General features: G+C 42.3%; 1 protein-coding gene across 16 annotated transcripts in view; it reads left to right on the top strand.

Moving 5' to 3' along the window:
• The window catches only part of PMCA (plasma membrane calcium-transporting ATPase 3), a 1595457-nt gene that overhangs the window by 611167 nt on the left and 957744 nt on the right, over window positions 1–26546 (top strand). The window contains exon 1 of one of the 16 annotated variants that reach the window (XM_071662679.1): window positions 8515–8702. The exons of the other annotated variants lie outside the window; for them this stretch is intronic. The gene's annotated coding sequence lies outside the window, so the exon portion shown is untranslated. Of the gene's footprint in view, window positions 1–8514; window positions 8703–26546 lie in introns of those variants that run through there. 16 annotated transcript variants of the gene reach the window in all.

Here is a 26546-nt window from a genome sequence, read left to right as displayed (position 1 = left end):
TTTTCACTGCTTCTGTGTCCTGTTTACTTGGATTTAGGTCACCAGAGATTATTACGCCCAAGTCTTTTTCCTCATTTACCTTTTGCAGTTCTACAGAACTCATACTGTCGCTTGCCTTTTCGTTTTTATTACCGATATGGAAAAGTTTCCACTTATTGATCTTAGAATTCAGTCGCATTTATGAGCCCAGTTCATTATTTTGTTTGTGTCAGATTGAAACTGTAAACGTTCAAGTTCTTTTGTAGATTTATGTTCCAGCTTTGTATCATCAGCGAGCTGGACTATCCTGCAATGCAGCCCATTATCAATAGCATTCATATAAATAGAGAAACAACTGGTCCCAAGACTGACCCTGTGGCACTTTACATGTTCCGTCTAACCAATTCTGAGGCTTGACCGGTGATCACAACTCTTTGTTTACGGTCAGTCAACCAGTTTCCCATCCACTGAAGTACAACCCCAACAGTACCATGTGAAGTGATTTTTGCAAATAACCTTGATGTGGAACCTTATCGAAAACTTTTTGAAAATCTAGATGGATAACATCAACTGCTTTGCTTTTGCCATACATATTGATTCTAACAGAAAAGAAATCGAGTAGAATTGTTAGCCACGAGCTATTTCGTCGAAAACCATGCTGAGAATTGTTTATCAAGTGGTGGTCCTCTAAATGGTTTACAGTTGTATCTTGAATGATGGTTTCCATAAGTTTTCCAGTTAGTAACGTTAAGCTAATAGGACGATGATTTCCAAGCGGTGAATTATTACCTTATTTGAATATCGGTGTTACACTAGCAAACTTCCATTCATCAGGAACTTTTCCCGTAGGAAGTGACCTTAGAATTTATCAGGGCTCGCCGTTTTATTTATTCCTATTCCATGTATTGCTGAAAGTCTGGCCTTGGTTTTTATGTCATTTTGTTGAAGAACGTTCCTGTCTCTTATTATTAAACCTGGTCTCGGGACGTAGGTTGTGTCTTCGATCGTACATACAGATGCAAAAACGTCATTTAGTATTTTTGCCATTGCTTCGTTGTCTTGAACCAAATCACCGTTTTCTGTAATTGATGTGCGTATTGACTTGGTAATGCCTCTTATAACATAACTGTAAAACTCCTTTGGGTTTCTTTTGCTATTTTGAGCAATACATGCTTCATACTGACGTTCACTTTATCATGTAACTTACTTTATGCATATTTACATAACTTTATCATGTTGGTTACTGGATTCTCTTAGTTTTGTAGACAGCAGGCACTGTTTTATTTCACCATTCCACTACCTTTCGTTCTAGAAATACCCCCGTCTGCTACGCATTGGCACGCATGTTTCCTCTGCTGCTTTGAAGGTTTTCTGAAGCTTTTTTCCAAGCAACGTTCGTCATTTTCATCGACCGTATCAACCCAGGTTTGCCTGTCAAGAATAATGCGAAGATCATTATAATTTGCACGTTTAGAATCTGACATTTTTTTAGCGACTGTCATGTTGACCGACACTACCTGCGGTGTTGTGAGCGGTGATCACTCTTACAGCATTTTTCTCCAACTTGAACATGATTGACGTGATCCTCATGTGTATTTAAAACTAAAATTACTATATTCTCGTCGTGAATGGCTTTCTCGAAGAATTCGATGAGGGCACTGTCGTCCGTTACATACTTCCTCCATTAACGTTGCATGAAACCATACAAGCGAGTCACTAAACGTTTTGAAGGTTAGTGTGTCACTGCTCTTGAGGAGATGATAGGAAAACTCTTGAGGTTATATGTTTCATAAGATACGGACATACAGTGAATCGAATCTGGTCTGTGGTTACTTAATATGTTCGTCTACCATTGGTGACGTTCTTATTGTGGTTGCTAGATATGTTCGTCTACCATTGGTGACGTTCGTATTGTGGTTGCTAGATATGTTCGTCTACCATTGGTGACGTTCGTATTGTGGTTCCTAGATATGTTCGTCTACCATTGGTGACGTTCTTATTGTGGTTCCTAGATATGTTCGTCTACCATTGGTGACGTTCTTATTGTGGTTGCTAGATATGTTCGTCTACCATTGGTGACGTTCTTATTGTGGTTGCTAGATATGTTCGTCTACCATTGGTGACGTTCGTATTGTAGTTGCTTGATATATTCATTGACTATTGCTGACGTTCTTAATATTGTTACTAGATATATTTGTCGACCATTAGTGACGTTCTTATTGTAGTTGCTAGATATATTCGTTGACTATTGCTGACGTTCTTAATATTGTTACTAGATATATTCGTTGACCATTAGTGACGTTCTTAATATGGTTGCTAGATATATTCGTCGACCATTAGTGACGTTCTTAATATGGTTGCTAGATATATTCGTTGACTATTGGTGACGTTCTTAATATGGTTGCTAGATATATTCGTTGACTGTTGGTGACGTTCTTAATATGGTTGCTAGATATATTCGTTGACTGTTGGTGACGTTCTTAATATGGTTGCTAGATATATTCGTTGACTATTGGTGACGTTCTTAATATGGTTGCTAGATATATTCATTGACCATTAGTGACGTTCTTAATATGGTTGCTAGATATATTCGTTGACATTTGGTGACGTTCTTAATATGGTTGCTAGATATATTCGTTGACTGTTGGTGACGTTCTTAATATGGTTGCTAGATATATTCGTTGACTGTTGGTGACGTTCTTAATATGGTTGCTAGATATATTCGTTGACTGTTGGTGACGTTCTTAATATGGTTGCTAGATATATTCGTTGACCATTGGTAACGTCCTAAAGATTTTTGACGTTTTCCATAATCTTGGTATAAGCATTCTGCAGGACAGTAGCGGTCAGGTCCTTTAAATGGTGCTTGTAGAGACTATTGAGCTCCCTGTGAATGTATACGTACATAAACTTGGCCTAAAAGTATTTCTTTGGGCTTAAACGCACACCACCGACCCCAACATACAGAAGTAGGAGTCGCTACTGAGAGGAGTAAGATGTTTGATTAACATCCAAAGTTTTCTGAACCTGTTAGTGTAACGGTAAAAACGCCAGTTATGAGAGGGGTTTAGACGTGTCATCAATAGAGGAGTGTGGTTTTGCTTGATTCCCTCCGTGGAAGGTTCCGGAGATCAAACCTTGCCAGGGACTAGAGAAAAATTCAGTCCAAAACGTATTTTCTGTTATAGCAAAAAGTAGATTTCACAAGCATGACACTGTTCATACAAACAGAATATTTATTGATGGGTACCAGGAGATAATTCCGTACTTACTGCAAAACTCTTAAGTGTTTCGGCTATAATGTCAAGATCAGTTGAGCAATCTCACAGAACAATGGAAGATACAATCTACTCCAAGTCCCACTGTGAACTCTTTAAGCCATAATGCTATTTGCTCCTATGCATCCCACAGTTTAAAGAGTCCAAGATTGTATTGTAAGAACCCATTCAAGGCTTAAGAGTGTAGAATTCTTCTGATACGATGGTGGACATGTTATCAACGGTAATGAAAAAGATGAGGCTGAAGTAGCTCTGTCTAGCAAGCTATAACGAGAGATATCCCACCCCGATGATTTGACGAGCAGACGGAATGCTTATGTATGGTCGATGTAAATGGCAAGCTAGGTTGGGACTTCGAAACGCTAAAGAATAGCAGACTACTGAGAGTAAAGGAAGTTGTTGAAGTATAGAGTTCCTCTGTGTACAGGGATCGACATTTTGAAAGTGTTCTTTATCAGCGGAGGATTTGGTCATACGATATTGAGTCATCGTCTCATAATGGAAAGGAGACAGTCTTCAGCAAGTGCAGTGTTACCGTGGCCTCTACACTAACCTGATGCATAAGTACAACGGAAAGCCAAGGTTGTAAGTCCCAGTCATGTATGGATTACATAATGGTAATGGAAATGTTTATGAAAATGGAGAAATCTTAAACAGAGTTGTTATATAAACATGTTGATGAATCGATTAAAGAAGTAACAATTTATGATTTTACTCTTCTTTTTAGTTATGTTTGAAAGGAGACGAAAGAGTATGGCTCTATGTAAATAGTTTTAAGTTTTTGATATCTTTTCTATGCTAAAAAGCAGTGATAAACATAAAGTTCTTGCACTTTACAAATTTTACAGAAAATTAAATCCTCTTATCTGTGTTGTATATAACATAGGTCCTTCCCTTACGTTGTATATAATATAGCTCCATGAAAGTTATACACCATATATATAAAGGAATCCAAGCGACAACAGAAGACTGGGGCCTTTCGAAGCTGCTTGTGATTGTAGAAGATGTCGGAAACTCTGAGGGTAATGTGCTTAGAATGGGAAGACGTACAGGTTAAGAGTGAAAAACATGCAAACTTTTCATGTGACTAAGGATGCGTAAATAATGTCTGTCGTGTTCCTGAAGTGAAATCTTTACAGAGACATTTCCCTAACGTATCCATAGCACGACTTTCAGCCAGTTTTATTGGTAAATTATTCCGTATGTTAACAAGTACAAATCTTGGGGTAAAATGACTTGGCCACTTTCGAGGTAAGACGTTTGCCCACGAGATTGTATCCATTACTACTTGCGATATATTGTTCTTTCCCTAATGTTATTTTCTTCCTCCTCCTCCTACGTTATATCTTCCCTTGCGTTATATTGCTCCTCCCCCTTCGTTATAATGGTCATCCCCCCTTCCCCACCCATAGGATATATACTGTTCTTGCCTTAACGTTATACAGCTTCTTCATATGTATTTTCCTGTTACGTTGTATAGTGACTCATTCCGTTATATAGTTCCTTCCAGTATGTATTGTAACTCTGTGCTTTATATAGTTCCTTCCCTTACGATTTATTCTTCCTGTAAGATGTATAGCTTTTCTCATTACCTTATATATTGTCCACCTACGTATATAGGTCCTCCCCTTACCTTATATAATTCCTCCCCAGTCGTTATATAGTTCCTCCCCTAACCTTATATAATTCCTCCCCAGTCGTTATATAGTTCCTCCCCTTACCTTGTATAGCTCCTCCCCAGTCGTTATATAGTTCCTCCCCTGACCTTATATAATTCCTCCCCAGTCGTTATATAGTTCCTCCCCTTACCTTATATAATTCCTCCCCAGTCGTTATATAGTTCCTCCCCTGACCTTATATAATTCCTCCCCAGTCGTTGCATAGTTCCTCCCGTTATATAGTTACTCCCTTACGTTATAAAGTCCTTCCCTTTTGGATATGTAGCAACTCGTCTCACGTTGTATAGTTCCCTTATGTCATTGAGCTTCTCGCCTTACGTTATATAGTTCCTTACGTTATATAGTTCCTCACTTGTATGTTACATGGTTACTCTCCTTACGTTACATGGCATCCTACCTAACGTTATATGATTCTTCCCCTGACGTTATATAGCTTCTCCCCGGACTTGATATAGTTGCCTTACAGTTCCTCCCCTTACCTTATGTAGTTTACCTTACCTTATGTCCTTAACATTATATAGTTTTTCCCTTTACATTATGTAGTTCCTTCCCTTACGTTATATAGCCTCTGTTACGTTACATGGTTCCTCTACGTTATATAGCTTCTAAATAGCTCCTTTACGTTATAAAGCTTTTCCCCTCATGTTATATAGTTCCCCTGCGTTCTGTAGTGCCTCCCCTCACTGTACATAGTTATTGTCTTTCGTCGCATGTCTCGTCGATGTTAATTGATGTGTATGAAGTGTTCACTTCTCTATATACTGTGCTCTCCACCCTCTCTCTCTCTCTCTCTCTCTCTCTCTCTCTCTCTCTCTCTCTCTCTCTCTCTCTCTCTCTCTCTCTCTCTCTCTCTCTCTCTCACTGTCATCCAGGCCGGCCGGGCTCCACGTCACGCCGGGTGGTGCTCCCCTGGCACCATAGCCCGTCTTCTTGGTCTGCTTTAAGTGGCAAAGTTCAGCCTTCCTCTCCACTTGGTATTTTTGGCTTCGTTATCAACAGTTCTGGGATGGAGTAGCGGAGAGGAGAGACACCCCACCTGGTGGTGTGTGTGCCTGTCTTGCTACATCCTACAGCAGGTCTCCTCCCTCCATCACTGTACATCCTACAGTAGGTCTCTTCCCTCCTCTGTAGTACATCCTACAGTAGGTCTCCTCCCTCCATCAATGTACATCCTGCAGTAGGTCTCCTCTCTCCACTGTAGTACATCCTACAGTAGGTCTCCTCCCTTCACTGTAGCACATCCTACAGCTGGTCTCCTACTCCCACCAGTGTATATCCTACAGTAGATTCCTCCCTCCACCACTGTAGTACATCCTACAGCAGGTGTCCTCCCTCCACCACTGTAGTACATCCTACATCAGGTCTTCTCCCTCCACCAATGTAGCACATCCCACAGCAGGTCTCCCTCCACCACTGTAGTACATCCTTCAGCAGGTCTCCCTCCACCATTGTAGTACATCCTACAGCAGGTCTCCTCCCTCCACCATTGTAGTACATCCTACGATAGGTCTCCCTCCACCACTGTAGTACATCCTACAGTAGGTCTCCCCCCACTACTGTAGTACATCCTACACTAAGTCTCCCCACACCACTGTAGTACATCCTACAGCAGGTCTCCTCCGTCCACCACTGTAGTACGTACGTCCTACAGTAGGTCTCCCTCCACCACTGTACAATGGCACAAGTATGATACTTTAACAGGTTTTGAATTACAAGAGAGATACCTATGCAGTGCTTGCCAGCCAGTTGGTGCAACGCAGCCTGGCAGTATCTGTATGAACGACAGTGAGAGGTGATGACACCAGCTGGACTGACCACCACCCTCTGCGTTTGACCTGGATAGCGCAACCTTTGATGATATAAACCGGACACCTTGTCCTCACCTCTGAGGATCATTATAAGGATCAAGGGCTCTGCCGTGAGGCTAGTTGGGGATCGTATTGTAGTTGTGAGTACATTAATTAGAACACAATGTTATCAACATCGCCCCCAAACAGTGTTATCAGCCTAGGGCGGAACCCAGCCGCTGTGTGGGTCTCCCAAACACCGTGGCCTTGTCTCTTCAACATGTCTGCTTCATAGGGAGGACTTGAGTCCTTTGTTACTCAGTAAAGATAATAATAATGATAACGAGAGCGAGGATTATCATTATTACTATAATTTTTGGTGTTGTGTTTCCTCGTGCGGGAAGGGTCCGGCACACAGTGCTTGTGGTTTCTGTATGCAGTTGGAAGTTCATAAACAAAGCTCATGTAGCCTCGCAGATCATGTAGCCTCGCAGATCATGTATCCTCGCAGATCATGTATCCTCGCAGATCATGTATCCTCGCAGATCATGTATCCTCGCAGATCATGTATCCTCGCAGATCATGTAGCCTCGCAGATCATGTAGCCTCGCAGATCATGTATCCTCGCAGATCATGTAGCCTCGCAGATCATGTAGCCTCGCAGATCATGTATGCTCGCAGATCATGTATGCTCGCAGATCATGTAGCCTCGCAGATCATGTATCCTCGCAGATCATGTATCCTCGCAGATCATGTATCCTCGCAGATCATGTATCCTCGCAGATCATGTAGCCTCGCAGATCATGTATCCTCGCAGATCATGTAGCCTCGCAGATCATGTATCCTCGCAGATCATGTATCCTCGCAGATCATGTAGCCTCGCAGATCATGTATCCTCGCAGATCATATAGCCTCGCAGATCATGTAGCCTCGCAGATCATGTAGCCTCGCAGATCATGTATCCTCGCAGATCATGTATCCTCGCAGATCATGTAGCCTCGCAGATCATGTATCCTCGCAGATCATGTAGCCTCGCAGATCATGTATCCTCGCAGATCATGTAGCCTCGCAGATCATGTATCCTCGCAGATCATGTAGCCTCGCAGATCATGTATCCTCGCAGATCATGTATCCTCGCAGATCATGTAGCCTCGCAGATCATGTAGCCTCGCAGATCATGTAGCCTCGCAGATCATGTATCCTCGCAGATCATGTAGCCTCGCAGATCATGTATCCTCGCAGATCATGTATCCTCGCAGATCATGTAGCCTCGCAGATCATGTAGCCTCGCACTGGACTGTCTAGAGCTGGCCGGGAGGAGTTGATTGTGAGACGGTTAGCCGGGCTTCACCTCCCTCCTCCTGCTTGAAATGTCTGCTGTACTGTTGAGGCTTTTGATTTTGATTGAAGTGACATTGCACATAAGGAAAATGCGTGTAAGTTGTAGCGCGAACTGTCTGGGACGAGGAAGCGGCACTTTGCATAACGTTTTACTGAACCAGTTGGACAAGAAAATGTAGTGTGTGTTGGGTGAGGATGTAAGTTAGGTAGGCACGTGATGTGCAGCTATAGATCTTCCCTCCACGGCCATGAAGAGCAGTTCTAACTTAGCGTCCGGATGGCAAGAGATGGTGGATACCTGGTGCTAGCGCAACCGAGACAGCTAGCCGGTCATTGACTGACTCACGGGGTGAGGGGCGGGAAAGGGATCTCCTTATCAAACACGTCAACACTCCTCCCTCCGCTAGACCGCTCACAATATCGTCACGGTATGTCAGACACGCTGGAGTCTGCCTGAGGGTGTTTTGCTCATTCGTGACACATATTACACACTTTCGTTGTTCCACAAAGCTTTATCTCGGTGTAAACTGCATAGGGACGTGACGGGTGGTTCTACTTAAGTTAAAGCTATACTCAGGTGTGCCTGCCAGTCCTGTTAGTAACCCCCAGTGCTAACGCCCACTTCCTCACTCCACAAGGTAAGTCATTTCTCGCTACCGGCTCACATTCCACCCCGCCCGCCTCTCTCATCTGTCACTGGACGCAGTTCCAAAATTTGATACCACAAGTGTATGAAAACTCAAAAAAGAATTTTGTCTTCAAAAATTGAGCCAACACTTGTTTGTTCATGTGTATATTTCCCCTGCATTTGTATGCAGTTTGCAAATACTTTTATATTTTTTATGGGCTGTAATTGTCGATTCTACTTTTTTCGTAGGTTACTGTAGAAAAAATCAAGATGTGTGATTGCGTTTGTGTGTTAGAGTTAATTACTTTTACGCTCGTGTTTTCCGGACGCTTAACTATGTATTTGCCATCTTGTCTTTTTCTCCCATGTATTTATGCTCACACACACACACACACACACCAGCCTAAGTCAGGTACCCAATTATGGAACAGCCCCGAGCTGGGATTGGTTGTGAGCCGATTGCCGCGCCCATGCAGGCTCGATCCCAGGTGGGCCCGCTATGACCTACGGTAGTGATGCCAACCGCTTCACCACAGAGCCGTGTGTGTTATTACCAGTTTGTGCTGTATGGTGAGGGGATATACGGAGGACGTTCGTGGGGCGCCATTTCTTATCAAACAACTTTATAAACTCTTGTGTAATGTCCACATTTACTGTTTTCTCATTCAGTCTGTCTCATTCATCCTCCGCTCAATTATTGTATTTTTCTTATTTGCATTTTTCTTGAGGTTCTTGCTTAACTTCATGTTACATCCTCAGGTTGAAATATCCTTACATCTTTCAAAGAATTCGCTATTTGCATCAGACTGATTTAAAAAATGAAAGGTGATCAGATCAACCTTCAGTCTTCTCTCTTCCATGTTTGGAAAACGTAAGGCGAGAAGCTTTTCTTCTCAGTAACTCGGATTCCGTATTTCTAATACCATCATTGTTACTCTCCTCAGGACCCTTCTGTTTAGCTCTTAGTGCTTCTTAAGGTGCTTATACAGGTTTTGAGCCTTGTGTACATGTACAGGTTTTGAGCCTTGTGTACATATACAGGTTTTGAGCCTTGTGTACATATTATGTGAACAGCTTGCTGATTATTTCATTATCCATACGCTGTACTTGAATGCTGTTATAAATGCCAGCAAACAACTTGTCTCCTTTGCTGTGGGACTTTGGTGACAGGTTAGGGTCAGTGTCGGGTTCCAAGATCCTCACACACATACACACACACACACACACACACACACAGATTCATGCAGCTTATTATTTACAAGATGATATTCATACTGATGCCTTATATACAATGTCTCATCAGCTTTAATTTTCTTTTACTTGGTTTGAATTTCTACGATCATGTATCAGGCTACTTTGGAGTCTGTCTTGGTCTCCTTTTAAGTTCATGCAATTCATCTTGCTTTTCACTTCGCTCTTGACATTTGTGTTCTGCAAACTTAATCAGCTTGGGTCCATACCTTCTCACAGGTCACTCACATAGATCAAGAAAAGTACACTACATTTCAGCTGGGACCTCTTTCATTTTAAGAAGGCTTCCCTGACATGCGTCCTTTGCTCATTTCTACTAAGATAACCTTCTGTCTATAGATGGAGTCTCCTCATTCCTGCCTGGTGAGCCAGGTTCTTATTCATCCTGCCATTTAGTATTGTGTCAGATTCCTTATGGCAGTTGAGATACAAACAATCCACATAGCCTTTTCTTGTCTAAAATAGAGCTCTCACACTCTTAGGAATCTCAGGGGGTTCATTTGTCTCTCTAAGAATCTCCTTTGCAGGAAGTCATCTATATGCTTTCTAATTATCTTTTTCAGTACCATACCACACTCATCAGGGAGATGGGCCTATGATTTGTCAGGTGTTTCCCATCTCGTTTCTTAGAGATGGTTATGACATGTGCCCTTTTCCCCTCCCTTGGTACATTGCCTTTCTACTTTGCTATCCTGAACAAGATTTCTAGTGGTTTAGTAAGTGTATCTGCAGTGTCAGCAGCCCTTTCCCCTTCTTGACCTGGTGGATGGATAACAGAGTGTTCTCTTTCCTTCCGGGAATATAATGCTTCTTATGCATCAGTTTATAACATTGTTGTTTCTTTAGAGTTTCCTGTAATTTACATGTGATCATACTTGCCCGTTCCCCAAGCTGCACTGTTGTACAGTGTTGGTATTAGGTATTGCCATTTTGATAACTGTTTCTATCCCTACACCTCGAAGCTTAGGAGCTCTCTACCTTCTCTTGTCTTTCCCAATAACTATGACCTGGCACGTTTTAAAAAACAGGTTTTTTCACTGATTTCAAAATTTGTAAATACTTTCCCTTTTCTTTTTCCCTTTCATAATTCTCTATATTTCAATTAAAGGCCTGGCCTTGATGTGGACTTTTTTCTGTGACTGGAGCCTTAAAAAAAAATCTGGCTATTACAAAAAGGGGATGTGTCAGTAAGTTGATATGACATGACACCCCCCCCCCCCCCCCCTCCAGATATGTTATCGATGGTCACCCAGGTAAGACACCTACTCAAGGAAGGGCTTGTTAAACTCTACTTACTTAAGGATGTGAAAAAGACAAAGGTCATTATTAAAAGCTGTCGAGTTGATTTGACATTACAAGAAGGTCAAGAAAACGCGCTCCTCCTGCCCCTCACATGTTGGTGAAGGAGTTACTCTATATTTCCCCATGTGACCAACAACAATGGATGCATACAAGGAAGCTATTTTGTTTTACCATACAGAGCACTGAGTGAACACAACAGAGATATCTACCCTGAGGAAACAAGAGGACATAGGCAGTGACTTGGGCAACCACCACCCAGTTGCACCAGCAACCCTTATGATGAATGATGATCAACAGTTAGTTGAATTAACCAGATATGTTATTGAAGGCATATACATGCAGATACCTCCAAACAATCATGCACACCCTAATAAGATTGCCATCGTCATCCTGGGACTTCAACTACCAAGACCCCGTAGTCCTTCTTCAGAATGAAAACACCAAAAATGTTAAACAAATCAGAGATAAAGCAGCAGTCATAGCAGCCTGGATTGGCAGTGAACACCCACCAAGGAAACTCACTGTCCCTGGTGCCTTACGTTAACTCGGTGGATATCTATCTTCCTCCAAGACAGTGATGCTTCAAATCCTAGAGATGGAATCATGGGGTATACACCTGTAGGTTTGTCTTTCTGGTGATGTATATGTGTGCGAAACATCCCACAAAAACACATAAGGAAAACTTGACAGTAGAAAAATCATTGAAGAAAGATGCATAAAGTGTCAGCTGCCTGGGCTCATGGCATGGCATCAAGACTGCATCAAGCAGCCACCTCTACTCCAGCAACCTAATGAGCAACCACAGCAAATGCCCGCCTTTCTCTTTCCTCTTACCACATCCAATGCTGGCCGAATTCTCAGAGTTCAACCCTCACAAAATGTGATAACTCTTGGCAGACTATGGAATAAGGAACCACTCGTTATACCTATTGAATAGATTATCGACAACAGTGATCTGGAATATAACGAAGTAATTATTGAAATTTAAAGAGATATGAAAGAAATCCAAAAGCAGAATAGGAAAATATTTAAAGCTGTTGAAGCTCAGTGCAAATCTGATGAAGTGCTTTTAGGGGAAGTGTGAATGCTAAGTGATAATTATCAGGTTGATGCACATCAAAATGTGAAAGGAACACCTATACATGATGATAAGAGGGTAACCATGCATGATTCTATCGATGTGCCACGTGAGAAATTCCAGTTGTTAAGTGAAAGGTTTATGTATATCAACAGGCAATAGGAAAACCAGAACATGGTGATGAATGGAAGGCTAATGTATTCTAATATATTGTACTATGCAAGAAATTGCATGAGCCAAGTGATGTAGTCACTTAGCATCAAAAACATGTAATGCATTTAAAAAAGGAAAAGATAAACAACAATGAATCACTGTCATGAGATACATTAAAATGTGCTGTTTCACCCACATGATGATAGGAGGATGAATGAAGATATTTTTACGTATAGTTGAGTTGGCATGGGCAACTGAGGCCTTAATCAAGGCCATGCGTTTATATATATATATATATATATATATATATATATATATATATATATATATATATATATATATATATATTCTTTCTTTTCTTTCATACTATTCACCATTTCCCGCATTAACGAGGTAGCGTTAAGAACAGATGACTGGGCCTTCGAGGAATATCCTCACCTGGCCCCCTTCTCAGTTCCTTCTTTTGGAAAATTAAAAAAAAAATGAGAGGGGAGGATTTCCAGCCCCCTGCTCCCTTCCCTTTTAGTCGCCTTCTACGACACGCAGGGAATACGTGGGAAGTATTCTTTCTCCCCTACCCCAGGGATATATGTATATATATATATATATATATATATATATATATATATATCTTTCTTTCATACTATTTGCCATTTCCCGCAATAGCGAGGTAGCGTTAAGAACAGAGGACTGGGTCTTTGAGGGAATATCCTCACCTGGCCCTCTTCTCTGTTCCTTCTTTTGGGAAAAAAAAAAAAACGAGAGAGGAGGATTTCCAGCCTCCCGCTCCCTTCCCTTTTACTCGCCTTCTACGACACGCAGGGAATACGTGGGAAGTATTCTTTCTCCCCTATCCCCTATCCCCAGGGATATATATATATATATATGGGAGGGTATTGATTGAGAGGGTGAAGGCATGTACAGAGCATCAGATTGGGGAAGAGCAGTGTGGTTTCAGAAGTGGTAGAGGATGTGTAGATCAGGTGTTTGCTTTGAAGAATGTTTGTGAGAAATACTTAGAAAAGCAAATGGATTTGTATGTAGCATTTATGGATCTGGAGAAGGCATATGATAGAGTTGATAGAGATGCTCTGTGGAAGGTATTAAGAATATATGGTGTGGGAGGAAAGTTGTTAGAAGCAGTGAAAAGTTTTTATCGAGGATGTAAGGCATGTGTACGTGTAGGAAGAGAGGAAAGTGATTGGTTCTCAGTGAATGTAGGTTTGCGGCAGGGTTGTGTGATGTCTCCATGGTTGTTTAATTTGTTTATGGATGGGGTTGCTAGGGAGGTAAATGCAAGAGTTTTCGAAAGAGGGGCAAGTATGAAGTCAGTTGGGGATGAGAGTGCTTGGGAAGTGAGTCAGTTGTTGTTCGCTGATGATACAGCACTGGTGGCTGATTCATGTGAGAAACTGCAGAAGCTGGTGACTGAGTTTGGTAAAGTGTGTGGAAGAAGAAAGTTAAGAGTAAATGTGAATAAGAGCAAGGTTATTAGGTACAGTAGGGTTGATGGTCAAGTCAATTGGGAGGTGAGTTTGAATGGAGAAAAACTGGAGGAAGTGAAGTGTTTTAGATATCTGGGAGTGGATCTGGCAGCGGATGGAACCATGGAAGCGGAAGTGGATCATAGGGTGGGGGAGGGGGCGAAAATTCTGGGGGCCTTGAAGAATGTGTGGAAGTCGAGAACATTATCTCGGAAAGCAAAAATGGGTATGTTTGAAGGAATAGTGGTTCCAACAATGTTGTATGGTTGCGAGGCGTGGGCTATGGATAGATTTGTGCGCAGGAGGATGGATGTGCTGGAAATGAGATGTTTGAGGACAATGTGTGGTGTGAGGTGGTTTGATCGAGTGAGTAACGTAAGGGTAAGAGAGATGTGTGGAAATAAAAAGAGCGTGGTTGAGAGAGCAGAAGAGGGTGTTTTGAAGTGGTTTGGGCACATGAAGAGAATGAGTGAGGAAAGATTGACCAAGAGGATATATGTGTCGGAGGTGGAGGGAACGAGGAGAAGAGGGAGACCAAATTGGAGGTTGAAAGATGGAGTGAAAAAGATTTTGTGTGATCGGGCCCTGAACATGCAGGAGGGTGAAAGGAGGGCAAGGAATAGAGTGAATTGGAGCGATGTGGTATACCGGGGTTGACGTGCTGTCAGTGGATTGAATCAAGGCATGTGAAGTGTCTGGGGTAAACCATGGAAAGCTGTGTAGGTATGTATATTTATACTTTGTCGCTGTCTCCCGCGTTTGCGAGGTAGCGCAAGGAAACAGACGAAAGAAATGGCCCAACCCCCCCCCCATACACATGTACATACACACGTCCACACACGCAAATATACATACCTACACAGCTTTCCATGGTTTACCCCAGACGCTTCACATGCCTTGATTCAATCCACTGACAGCACGTCAACCCCTGTATACCACATCGCTCCAATTCACTCTATTCCTTGCCCTCCTTTCACCCTCCTGCATGTTCAGGCCCCGATCACACAAAATCTTTTTCACTCCATCTTTCCACCTCCAATTTGGTCTCCCTCTTCTCCTCGTTCCCTCCACCTCCAACACATATATCCTCTTGGTCAATCTTTCCTCACTCATTCTCTCCATGTGCCCAAACCATTTCAAAACACCCTCTTCTGCTCTCTCAACCACGCTCTTTTTATTTCCACACATCTCTCTTACCCTTACGTTACTTACTCGATCAAACCACCTCACACCACACATTGTCCTCAAACATCTCATTTCCAGCACATCCATCCTCCTGCGCACATCTCTATCCATAGCCCACGCCTCGCAACCATACAACATTGTTGGAACCACTATATATATATATTTTTATATATATATATATTTTTTTTTTTTTTTTTTTTTTATACTTTGTCGCTGTCTCCCGCGTTTGCGAGGTAGCGCAAGGAAACAGACGAAAGAAATGGCCCAACCCCCCCCCCATACACATGTACATACACACGTCCACACACGCAAATATACATACCTACACAGCTTTCCATGGTTTACCCCAGACGCTTCACATGCCTTGATTCAATCCACTGACAGCACGTCAACCCCTGTATACCACATCGCTCCAATTCACTCTATTCCTTGCCCTCCTTTCACCCTCCTGCATGTTCAGGCCCCGATCACACAAAATCTTTTTCACTCCATCTTTCCACCTCCAATTTGGTCTCCCTCTTCTCCTCGTTCCCTCCACCTCCGACACATATATCCTCTTGGTCAATCTCTCCTCACTCATTCTCTCCATGTGCCCAAACCATTTCAAAACACCCTCTTCTGCTCTCTCAACCACGCTCTTTTTATTTCCACACATCTCTCTTACCCTTACGTTACTTACTCGATCAAACCACCTCACACCACACATTGTCCTCAAACATCTCATTTCCAGCACATCCATCCTCCTGCGCACATCTCTATCCATAGCCCACGCCTCGCAACCATACAACATTGTTGGAACCACTATTCCTTCAAACATACCCATTTTTGCTTTCCGAGATAATGTTCTCGACTTCCACACATTTTTCAAGGCTCCCAAAATTTTCGCCCCCTCCCCCACCCTATGATCCACTTCCGCTTCCATGGTTCCATCCGCTGACAGATCCACTCCCAGATATCTAAAACACTTCACTTCCTCCAGTTTTTCTCCATTCAAACTCACCTCCCAATTGACTTGACCCTCACCCCTACTGTACCTAATAACCTTGCTCTTATTCACATTTACTCTCAACTTTCTTCTTCCACACACTTTACCAAACTCAGTCACCAGCTTCTGCAGTTTCTCACATGAATCAGCCACCAGGGCTGTATCATCAGCGAACAACAAATGACTCACTTCCCAAGCTCTCTCATCCCCAACAGACTTCATACTTGCCCCTCTTTCCAGGACTCTTGCATTTACCTCCCTTACAACCCCATCCATAAACAAATTAAACAACCATGGAGACATCACACACCCCTGCCGCAAACCTACATTCACTGAGAACCAATCACTTTCCTCTCTTCCTACACGTACACATGCCTTACATCCTCGATAAAAACTTTTATATATATATATATATATATATATATATATATATATATATATATATATATATATATATAATCATTAAATTTTAGGGAGAATAAAAAGATGTTCTGGAAGGAGGTAAATAAAGTGCGTAAGACAAGGGAGCAAATGGGAACTTCGGTGAAGGGCGCAAGTGGGGAGGTGATAACAAGTAGTGGTGATGTGAGAAGGAGATGGAGTGAGTATTTTGAAGGTTTGTTGAATGTGTTTGATGATAGAGTGGCAGATATAGGGTGTTTTGGTCGAGGTGGTGTGCAAAGTGAGAGGGTTAGGGAAAATGATTTGGTAAACAGAGAAGAGGTAGTGAAAGCTTTGCGGAAGATGAAAGCTGGCAAGGCAGCAGGTTTGGATGGTATTGCAGTGGAATTTATTAAAAAAGGGGGTGACTGTATTGTTGACTGGTTGGTAAGGTTATTTAATGTATGTATGACTCATGGTGAGGTGCCTGAGGATTGGCGGAATGCTTGCATAGTGCCATTGTACAAAGGCAAAGGGGATAAGAGTGAGTGCTCAAATTACAGAGGTATAAGTTTGTTGAGTATTCCTGGGAAATTATATGGGAGGGTATTGATTGAGAGGGTGAAGGGATATACAGAGCATCAGATTGGGGAAGAGCAGTGTGGTTTCAGAAGTGGTAGAGGATGTGTGGATCAGGTGTTTGCTTTGAAGAATGTATGTGAGAAATACTTAGAAAAGCAAATGGATTTGTATGTAGCATTTATGGATCTGGAGAAGGCATATGATAGAGTTGATAGAGATGCTCTGTGGAAGGTATTAAGAATATATGGTGTGGGAGGAAAGTTGTTAGAAGCAGTGAAAAGTTTTTATCGAAGATGCAAGGCATGTGTACGTGTAGGAAGAGAGGAAAGTGATTGGTTCTCAGTGAATGTAGGTTTGCGGCAGGGGTGTGTGATGTCTCCATGGTTGTTTAATTTGTTTATGGATGGGGTTGTTAGGGAGGTAAATGCAAGAGTTTTGGAAAGAGGGGCAAGTATGAAGTCTGTTGGGGATGAGAGAGCTTGGGAAGTGAGTCAGTTGTTGTTCGCTGATGATACAGCGCTGGTGGCTGATTCATGTGAGAAACTGCAGAAGCTGGTGACTGAGTTTGGTAAAGTGTGTGGAAGAAGAAAGTTAAGAGTAAATGTGAATAAGAGCAAGGTTATTAGGTACAGTAGGGTTGAGGGTCAAGTCAATTGGGAGGTGAGTTTGAATGGAGAAAAACTGGAGGAAGTGAAGTGTTTTAGATATCTGGGAGTGGATCTGGCAGCGGATGGAACCATGGAAGCGGAAGTGGATCATAGGGTGGGGGAGGGGGCGAAAATTCTGGGGGCCTTGAAGAATGTGTGGAAGTCGAGAACATTATCTCGGAAAGCAAAAATGGGTATGTTTGAAGGAATAGTGGTTCCAACAATGTTGTATGGTTGCGAGGCGTGGGCTATGGATAGAGTTGTGCGCAGGAGGATGGATGTGCTGGAAATGAGATGTTTGAGGACAATGTGTGGTGTGAGGTGGTTTGATCGAGTGAGTAACATAAGGGTAAGAGAGATGTGTGGAAATAAAAAGAGCGTGGTTGAGAGAGCAGAAGAGGGTGTTTTGAAGTGGTTTGGGCACATGGAGAGAATGAGTGAGGAAAGATTGACCAAGAGGATATATGTGTCGGAGGTGGAGGGAGCAAGGAGAAGAGGGAGACCAAATTGGAGGTTGAAAGATGGAGTGAAAAAGATTTTGTGTGATCGGGGCCTGAACATGCAGGAGGGTGAAAGGAGGGCAAGGAATAGAGTGAATTGGAGCGATGTGGTATACCGGGGTTGACGTGCTGTTAGTGGATTGAATCAAGGCATGTGAAGCGTCTGGGGTAAACCATGGAAAGCTGTGTAGGTATGTATATTTGCGTGTGTGGACGTATGTATATACATGTGTATGGGGGGGGGGTTGGGCCATTTCTTTCGTCTGTTTCCTTGTGCTACCTCGCAAACGCGGGAGACAGCGACAAAGTATATAAAAAAAAAAAAAATATGTATATATATAATATATATATATGTAATGCAAATGACTGCGAGATGTATAAAAGAAGGAGGCAGGAGGTCAAGAGAAAAGTGCAAGAGGTGAAAAAGAGGGCAAATGAGAATTAGGGTGAGAGAGTATCATTAAATTTTAGGGAGAATAAAAAGATTTTTTCGAAGGAGGTAAATAAAGTGTGTCAGACAAGAGAACAAATGGGAACTTCAGTGAAGGGGGCTAATGGGGAGGTGATAACAAGTAGTGGTGATGTGACAAGGAGATGGAGTGAATATTTTGAAGGTTTATTAAATGTGTTTGATGATAGAGTGGCAGAAATAGGGTGTTTTGGTCGAGGTGGTGTGCAAAGTGAGAGGGTTAGGGAGAATGATTTGGTAAACAGAGAAGAGGTAGTAAAAGCTTTGCAGAAGATGAAAGCCAGCAAGGCAGCGGGTTTCGATAGTATTGCAGTGGAATTTCTTAAAAAAGGGGGTGACTGTATTTTTGACTAGTTGGTGAGGTTATTTAATGTATGTATGACTGATGGTGAGGTGCCTGAGGATTGGCGGAATGCTTGCATAGTGCCATTGTACAAAGGCAAAGGGGATAAAAGTGAGTGCTCAAATTACAGAGGTACAAGTTTGTTGAGTATTCCTGGTAGATTATATGGGAGGGTATTGATTGAGAGGGTGAAGGCATGTACAGAGCATCAGATTGGGGAAGAGCAGTGTGGTTTCAGAAGTGGTAGAGGATGTGTGGATCAGGTGTTTGCTTTGAAGAATGTTTGTGAGAAATACTTAGAAAAGCAAATGGAAAAGCATTTATGAATCTGGAGAAGGTATTAAGAATATATAGTGTGGGAGGCAAGTTGTTAGAAGCAGTGAAAAGTTTTTATCAAGGATGTAAGGCATGTCTACGAGTAGGAAGAGAGCAAAGTGATTGGTTCTCAGTGAATGTAGGTTTGCGGCAGGGGTGTGAGAGGTCTCCATGGTTGTTTAATTTGTTTATGGATGGGGTTGTTAGGGAGGTGAATGCAAGAGTTTTGGAAAGAGGGGCAAGTATGCAGTCTATTGTAGATGAGAAAGCTTGGGAAGTGAGTCAGTTGTTGTTCGCTGATGATACAGCGCTGGTGGCTGATTCGTGTGAGAAACTGAAGAAGCTGGTGACTTAGTTTGGTAAAGTGTGTGAAAGAAGAAAGCTGAGAGTAAATGTGAATAAGAGCAAGGTTATTAGGTACAGTATGGTAGAGGGACAAGTCAATTGGGAGATAAGTTTGAATGGAGAAAACCTGGAGGAAGTGAAGTGTTTTAGATATCTGGGAGTGGATTTGGCAGTGGTTGGAACCATGGAAGTGAATCATAGGGTGGGGGAGGAGATGAAAGTTCTGGGAGCGTTGAAGCATGTGTAGAAGTCGAGAACATTATATCCGAAAGCAAAAATGGGTATGTTTGAAGGAATAGTGGTTCCAACAAAGTTATATGTTTGTGAGGCGTGGGCTATAGATAGAGTTGTGCGGAGGAGGGTGGATGTGCTGGAAATGAGATGTTTGAAGACAATATGTGGTGTGAGGTGGTTTGATCGAGTAAGAAGCGAAAGGGTAAGAGAGATGTGTGGTAATAAAAAGAGTGTGGTTGAGAGAGCAGAAGAGGGTGTTTTGAAATGGTTTGGTCACATGGAGAGAATGAGTGAGGAAAGATTGACATAGAGGATATATGTGTCAGAGGTGGAGGGAATGAGGAGAAGTGAGAAACCAAATTGGAGATGGAAAGATGAAATGAAAAAGATTTTGAGTGATTGGGACTTGAACATGCAGGAGGGTGAAAAGCGTGCAAGGAATAGAGTGAATTGGAAGGATGTGGTATACTGGGGTCGACATGCTGTTAATGGATTGAACCAGGGCATGTGGAGCGTCTGGTGTAAACCATGGAAAGTTTTGTGGGGCCTGGATGTGGAAAGGGAGCTGTGGTTTCGGTGCATTATACATGAACAAATGTGACCTTTGTTGTCTTTTCCTAGCACTACCTTGCGCACATGAGGGGGGGAGGGGGTTGTTATTTTCATGTGTAGCTGGTTGGCGATGGGAATGAATAAAGGCAGACAGTATGAATTATGTACATGTGTATATATGTATATGTCTGTGTTTGTATATATATATGTATACATTGAGATGTATAGGTATGTATATTTGCATGTGTGGATGTGTATGTATATACATGTGTATTTGGGTGGGTTGGGCCATTCATTTGTCTGTTTCCTTGCGCTACCTCGCCAACGCGGGAGACAGCAACAAAGGAAAATAAAGTAAAAAATAAATAATATATATATATATATATATATATATATATATATATATATATATATATATATATATATATATTTATTTTATTTTGCTTTGTCGCTGTCTCCCGCGTTTGCGAGGTAGCGCAAGGAAACAGACGAAAGAATGGCCCAACCCACCCACATACACATGTATATACATACACGTCCACACACACAAATATACATACCTATACATCTCAATGTATACTTATATATACACACACACAGACATATACATATATACACATAAACATAATTCATACTATCTGCCTTTATTTATTCCCATCGCTACCTCGCCACACATGGAATAATAACCCCCTCCCCCTCATGTGTGCGAGATAGCACTAGGAAAAGACAACAAAGGCCCCATTCGTTCACACTCAGTCTCTAGCTGTCATGTAATAATGCACCAAAACCACAGCTCCCTTTCCACATCAAGGCCCCACACAACTTTCCATGGTTTACCCCAGACGCTTCACATGCCCTGGTTCAATCCATTGACAGCACGTCGACCCCGGTATACCACATCGTTCCAATTCACTCTGTTCCTTGCACGCCTTTCACCCTCCCGCATGTTCAGGCCCCGATCACTCAAAATCTTTTTCACTCCATCTTTCCACTTCCAATTTGGTCTCCCACTTCTCCTTGTTCCCTCCACCTCTGACATATACATCCTCTTGGTCAATCTTTCCTCACTCATTCTCTCCATGTGACCAAACCATTTCAAAACACTCTCTTCTGCTCTCTCAACCACACTATTTTCATTTCCACACATCTCATTTACCCTATCATAACTTACTCGATCAAACCACCTCACATCACATATTGTCCTCAAACATCTCATTTCCAGCACATCCACCCTCCTGCGCACAACTGTATCCATAGCCCATGCCTTGCAACCGTACAACACTGTTGGAACCACTATTCCTTCAAACATACCCATTTTTGCTTTCCGAGATAATGTTCTCGACTTCCAAACATTCTTCAAGGCTCCCAGAACTTTGACCCCCTCCCCCACCCTATGATTCATTTCTGCTTCCATGGTTCCATTCGCTGCCACATCCACTCCCAGATATCTAAAACACTTAACTTCCTCCAGTTTTTCTCCATTCAAACTTACCTCCCAGTTGACTTGACCCTCAACCCTACTGTACCTAATAACCTTGCTCTTATTCACATTTACTCTCAACTTTCTTCTTTCACACACTGTACCAAACTCAGTCACCAGCTTCTGCAGTTTTTCCCATGAATCAGCCACCAGCCCTGTATCATCAGCGAACAACAACTGACTCACTTCCCAAGCTCTCTTATCCACAAGAGACTGCATACTTGCCCCTCTTAACAAAACTCTTGCATTCACCTCCCTAAGAACCCCATCCATAAACAAATTAAACAACCATGGAGACATCACACACCCCTGCTGCAAACCTACATTCACTGAGAACCAATCACTTTCCTCTCTTCCTACACGTACACATGCCTTACATCCTCGATAAAAACTTTTCACTGCTTCTAACAACTTGCCTCCCACAACATATATTCTTAGTACCTTCCACAGAGCATCTCTATCAACTCGTTCATATGCCTTCTCCAGATCCATAAATGCTACATACAAATCCATTTGCTTTTCTAAGTATTTCTCACATACATTCTTCAAAGCAAACACCTGATCCACACATCCTCTACCACTTCTGAAACCACACTGCTCTTCCCCAATCTGATGCTCTGTACATGCCTTCACCCTCTCAATCAATACCCTCCCATATAATTTACCAGGAATACTCAACAAACTTATACCTCTGTAATTTGAGGACTCACCTTTGTCCCCTTTGCCTTTGTACAATGGCACTATGCAAGCATTCCGCCAATCCTCAGGCACCTCACCATGAATCATACATACATTAAATAACCTTACCAACCAGTCAACAATACAGTCACCCCCTTTATTAATAAATTCCACTGCAATACCATCCAAACCTGCTGCCTTGCCAGCTTTCATCTTCCGCAAAGCTTTTACTACCTCTTCTCAGTTTACCAAATCATTTTCCCTAACCCTCTCACTTTGCACACCACCTCGACCAAAACACCCTATATCTGTCACTCTATCATCAAACACATTCAACAAACCTTCAAAATACTCACTCCATCTCCTCACATCACCACTACTTGTTATCACCTCCCCATTAGCCCCCTTCACTGAAGTTCCCATTTGCTCCCTTGTCTTGTGCACTTTATTTACCTCCTTCCAGAACATCTTTTTGTTCTCCCCAAAATTTAATGATACTCTCTCACCCCAACTCTCATTTGCCCTCTTTTTCACCTCTTGCACCTTTCTCTTGACCTCCTGCTTCTTTCTTTTGTACATTTCCCTCTCATTTGCATTTTTTTCCCTGCAAAAATCATCCAAATGCCTCTCTCTTCTCTTTCACTAATAATAAATGCTTGTATATATTTACGTGAAAAGCTTGAATAAAGGCAAAAACAAAAGTGAATGCTTGAATTATATTGGTAAAGTTGTGTTGAGTATTCCTGGGAAATTATATGGGAGGGTATTGATTGAGAGGGTGAAGGGATATACAGAGCATCAGATTGGGGAAGAGCAGTGTGGTTTCAGAAGTGGTAGAGGATGTGTGGATCAGGTGTTTGCTTTGAAGAATGTATGTGAGAAATACTTAGAAAAGCAAATGGATTTGTATGTAGCATTTATGGATCTGGAGAAGGCATATGATAGAGTTGATAGAGATGCTCTGTGGAAGGTATTAAGAATATATGGTGTGGGAGGAAAGTTGTTAGAAGCAGTGAAAAGTTTTTATCGAGGATGCAAGGCATGTGTACGTGTAGGAAGAGAGGAAAGTGATTGGTTCTCAGTGAATGTAGGCTTGCGGCAGGGGTGTGTGATGTCTCCATGGTTGTTTAATTTGTTTATGGATGGGGTTGTTAGGGAGGTAAATGCAAGAGTTTTGGAAAGAGGGGCAAGTATGAAGTCTGTTGGGGATGAGAGAGCTTGGGAAGTGAGTCAGTTGTTGTTCGCTGATGATACAGCGCTGGTGGCTGATTCATGTGAGAAACTGCAGAAGCTGGTGACTGAGTTTGGTAAAGTGTGTGGAAGAAGAAAGTTAAGAGTAAATGTGAATAAGAGCAAGGTTATTAGGTACAGTAGGGTTGAGGGTCAAGTCAATTGGGAGGTGAGTTTGAATGGAGAAAAACTGGAGGAAGTGAAGTGTTTTAGATATCTGGGAGTGGATCTGGCAGCGGATGGAACCATGGAAGCGGAAGTGGATCATAGGGTGGGGGAGGGGGCGAAAATTCTGGGGGCCTTGAAGAATGTGTGGAAGTCGAGAACATTATCTCGGAAAGCAAAAATGGGTATGTTTGAAGGAATAGTGGTTCCAACAATGTTGTATGGTTGCGAGGCGTGGGCTATGGATAGAGTTGTGCGCAGGAGGATGGATGTGCTGGAAATGAGATGTTTGAGGACAATGTGTGGTGTGAGGTGGTTTGATCGAGTGAGTAACGTAAGGGTAAGAGAGATGTGTGGAAATAAAAAGAGCGTGGTTGAGAGAGCAGAAGAGGGTGTTTTGAAGTGGTTTGGGCACATGGAGAGGATGAGTGAGGAAAGATTGACCAAGAGGATATATGTGTCGGAGGTGGAGGGAGCAAGGAGAAGAGGGAGACCAAATTGGAGGTGGAAAGATGGAGTGAAAAAGATTTTGTGTGATCGGGGCCTGAACATGCAGGAGGGTGAAAGGAGGGCAAGGAATAGAGTGAATTGGAGCGATGTGGTATACCGGGGTTGACGTGCTGTCAGTGGATTGAATCAAGGCATGTGAAGCGTCTGGGGTAAACCATGGAAAGCTGTGTAGGTATGTATATTTGCGTGTGTGGACGTATGTATATACATGTGTATGGGGGGGGGTTGGGCCATTTCTTTCGTCTGTTTCCTTGTGCTACCTCGCAAACGCGGGAGACAGCGACAAAGTATAAAAAAAAAAAAAAAATGTGTATATATATAATATATATATATGTAATGCAAATGACTGCGAGATGTATAAAAGAAGGAGGCAGGAGGTCAAGAGAAAAGTGCAAGAGGTGAAAAAGAGGGCAAATGAGAATTAGGGTGAGAGAGTATCATTAAATTTTAGGGAGAATAAAAAGATTTTTTCGAAGGAGGTAAATAAAGTGTGTAAGACAAGAGAACAAATGGGAACTTCAGTGAAGGGGGCTAATGGGGAGGTGATAACAAGTAGTGGTGATGTGACAAGGAGATGGAGTGAATATTTTGAAGGTTTATTAAATGTGTTTGATGATAGAGTGGCAGAAATAGGGTGTTTTGGTCGAGGTGGTGTGCAAAGTGAGAGGGTTAGGGAGAATGATTTGGTAAACAGAGAAGAGGTAGTAAAAGCTTTGCAGAAGATGAAAGCCAGCAAGGCAGCGGGTTTCGATAGTATTGCAGTGGAATTTCTTAAAAAAGGGGGTGACTGTATTTTTGACTAGTTGGTGAGGTTATTTAATGTATGTATGACTGATGGTGAGGTGCCTGAGGATTGGCGGAATGCTTGCATAGTGCCATTGTACAAAGGCAAAGGGGATAAAAGTGAGTGCTCAAATTACAGAGGTACAAGTTTGTTGAGTATTCCTGGTAGATTATATGGGAGGGTATTGATTGAGAGGGTGAAGGCATGTACAGAGCATCAGATTGGGGAAGAGCAGTGTGGTTTCAGAAGTGGTAGAGGATGTGTGGATCAGGTGTTTGCTTTGAAGAATGTTTGTGAGAAATACTTAGAAAAGCAAATGGATTTGTATGTAGCATTTATGAATCTGGAGAAGGTATTAAGAATATATAGTGTGGGAGGCAAGTTGTTAGAAGCAGTGAAAAGTTTTTATCAAGGATGTAAGGCATGTCTACGAGTAGGAAGAGAGCAAAGTGATTGGTTCTCAGTGAATGTAGGTTTGCGGCAGGGGTGTGAGAGGTCTCCATGGTTGTTTAATTTGTTTATGGATGGGGTTGTTAGGGAGGTGAATGCAAGAGTTTTGGAAAGAGGGGCAAGTATGCAGTCTATTGTAGATGAGAAAGCTTGGGAAGTGAGTCAGTTGTTGTTCGCTGATGATACAGCGCTGGTGGCTGATTCGTGTGAGAAACTGAAGAAGCTGGTGACTTAGTTTGGTAAAGTGTGTGAAAGAAGAAAGCTGAGAGTAAATGTGAATAAGAGCAAGGTTATTAGGTACAGTATGGTAGAGGGACAAGTCAATTGGGAGATAAGTTTGAATGGAGAAAACCTGGAGGAAGTGAAGTGTTTTAGATATCTGGGAGTGGATTTGGCAGTGGTTGGAACCATGGAAGTGAATCATAGGGTGGGGGAGGAGATGAAAGTTCTGGGAGCGTTGAAGCATGTGTAGAAGTCGAGAACATTATATCCGAAAGCAAAAATGGGTATGTTTGAAGGAATAGTGGTTCCAACAAAGTTATATGTTTGTGAGGCGTGGGCTATAGATAGAGTTGTGCGGAGGAGGGTGGATGTGCTGGAAATGAGATGTTTGAAGACAATATGTGGTGTGAGGTGGTTTGATCGAGTAAGAAGCGAAAGGGTAAGAGAGATGTGTGGTAATAAAAAGAGTGTGGTTGAGAGAGCAGAAGAGGGTGTTTTGAAATGGTTTGGTCACATGGAGAGAATGAGT

This window comes from Panulirus ornatus, chromosome 6, assembly GCF_036320965.1.
Source record: "Panulirus ornatus isolate Po-2019 chromosome 6, ASM3632096v1, whole genome shotgun sequence".
NCBI lineage: Eukaryota > Metazoa > Arthropoda > Malacostraca > Decapoda > Palinuridae > Panulirus > Panulirus ornatus.
This window is presented reverse-complemented; position numbering and strand designations above follow the sequence as displayed.